Below are 2,422 nucleotides of genomic sequence, written 5' to 3' on the forward strand. Positions count from 1 at the left end.
AACTCAGGATGAAATTCACAGTATCCCAGCTGAGATGTTGCAGCGGTCAATGAGGAATCTCAACAGCAGATTTCAAGAAAGCATTCGTACAGGAGGACGCCATCTACAGGAAGTAATTTTTAAAAAAAATGAAAATTCCATCATTGTTTCTTAAATGGCATGTTTTAAGGTTTCAATTACTATGAATAAAATATTTTTCTTCCATCACTCTTGGTTTTATTGGATTGTTAAAAAAGTTCCCATTTTTTTGTGTCACCCTGTATTTGAGTACCTGCCGATACTGAGTACTGATGTGTATTTAATAATCCCATTCCAGTTCTTAGTTCCTTTTGTAAATGTGCTTTATTGTCGTTGTCATTAGTCTGACTGGAACAAAGTGCTGCTACTGACATTTAATGTGTTGGAATGAGCGTTTCTCAATCAATCCACCAGAGGGCGCCGCTCTTTTTACCATTTAACCAATTAACCATACTGGACAAATACTACAAAGAAAAGTATAGTTTTTTGAGAAGAAGAAAGTAATAACAAACATGGTGATGACAGAGGTAACGCTAATGGGGATACTAATGTTAATATTGATATTGATGAGGGTAGTTGTCATAAATCTGTCAGTAGTTTTTCTCTAACTCAGTCGCTCTTTGAACAGATCCTCTACCTCCACAGTTCCCGCTGGTATTCTCCATCTGGGTACGCATCCGTGAGCACCTGGAAAACGGACGGAATTTACAAAGAGGATGGACAGAACGGTCCGTCCGTATCCGTCTTTGGACTTGGTGTTACTTTTGTCACAGTCATTTATTTTTATAAAATTTCGACACTGCTAACATTACTCCTCCGCCACACTTAACTGTGAATGTCTTGCTGCCATAAGTGGTATCTGCGCGGTTGTATTGGAGTACTTTTATGAGTACAAGTACACACGCTGAGTACTGGACCCAATACCCAATAGTGGTATCTGTATCAGCGCATCCCTAATAAATATGTGCAGTTTGTTCAACGGCCTGTGCATTAACACTTATTTACCTTTTGTACTTTATAATCCCTACCAGCATGCTGACCCGTGGGGATCCACAGGTTCTAGATGTAGTAGTTTTTGTGCTGTTGTGTATTTGTGCAGGCTGTACCGCATTTGTCCAGCAGTCACCGCCAAAGCACTCTGGCCATAGCAATGTAATTTATAAGGCTATTGTATTCCAAAATTACTAATTTGTCCAAAAATATTGGTCCTATCACCGTGCTGTTTTTGCTAGTCTGTTCCTTGACTAAAAATACACAAACATGCCAAACTGGAGCAGTCAGCTCTTTCCAGATTTTGTGTGAATCCCCGGATACACACACAGAGGCCACTTTTATAATATAGCCACCTCTGCTGCTCTTTAACAGGCTGCAGTGTAAATTTCAATAAAGTATCTGCTGAGCTTTTACAATACTAGCAGCATGAAAATATGATGCGCCTTCACAAATGCATTTAAATCTCACAGGAGAAAGGTGAAAGTAAAAATTAAGAAATCCTATAAATTATTTAATTTCACTGTCTCACAAGGGAGAGACAGGCCGCCAGCTAATACTAATGTCAGTTTTGCTGACACTGCCATTTGTTCCTATAGTTATAAATAATCTAAACTTAAACTTAAGGGGAAAAGCTGTGTGTGTGTGTGTGTGTGTGTGTGTGTGTGTTTTTATGTTTCTTTCACATTATGTCTTTTACTGATGGATATTCCTCACTCATTGTGGATTTTTACCTCGTTATATCATCTCATCTTGTGTGTCAGGAATAAGAAATAGTTTTCTCCACTTAATCAGATGCTTAGGCAGCAGGGAACATCCCAAGGGCGATTATGGGCTTTTTCAACTACAGTAGGTGGTGAACCACTTTAAATGCAGTCAACACTGAACAGAGGCTGATTTTACACTGTAGAAAATTAGAAACTTCCCCTTTTGGAAATGTCACTCACACCATGTGCCTCGTCATTATGGAAATCCTCACAAGACATTTCTGATGAAGTCAAGGAAGTGAAAGGAAAATATTCAATAGTTCATAATGCTGTTTTTTTGTTTTGTTTTTTTTATGTTGAGAATGCCAAAAGCCCAGAAAACTAATGCTTGTGTACTTCTGCATACAGTATATCAATCAGGTCCCATGTCACTGCTATTTTAAGGCAAGATTAGCATAAAAATGCTTAATGCTCATTAGCATAATAAAGGAGGGATGTTTACAGCGGTGGAGAAAAGTCATTTGAGATGTACAGTAATTCAGCTCTGATCTGCTGCTTGTAAAACCACTTTTCCTATGTAACATAAGGCTGTTTCTCTTCATTTTTCAACATATCAGAGTACTAAACAATGCCATAATTAGTAATACATCTTTAAATGAAGCGGAGAACGTGAATGAAATATGATGACGGCTGTTGAGTAATAATTA

The sequence above is a fragment of the Sphaeramia orbicularis genome, chromosome 22 (assembly GCF_902148855.1).
Source record: "Sphaeramia orbicularis chromosome 22, fSphaOr1.1, whole genome shotgun sequence".
NCBI lineage: Eukaryota > Metazoa > Chordata > Actinopteri > Kurtiformes > Apogonidae > Sphaeramia > Sphaeramia orbicularis.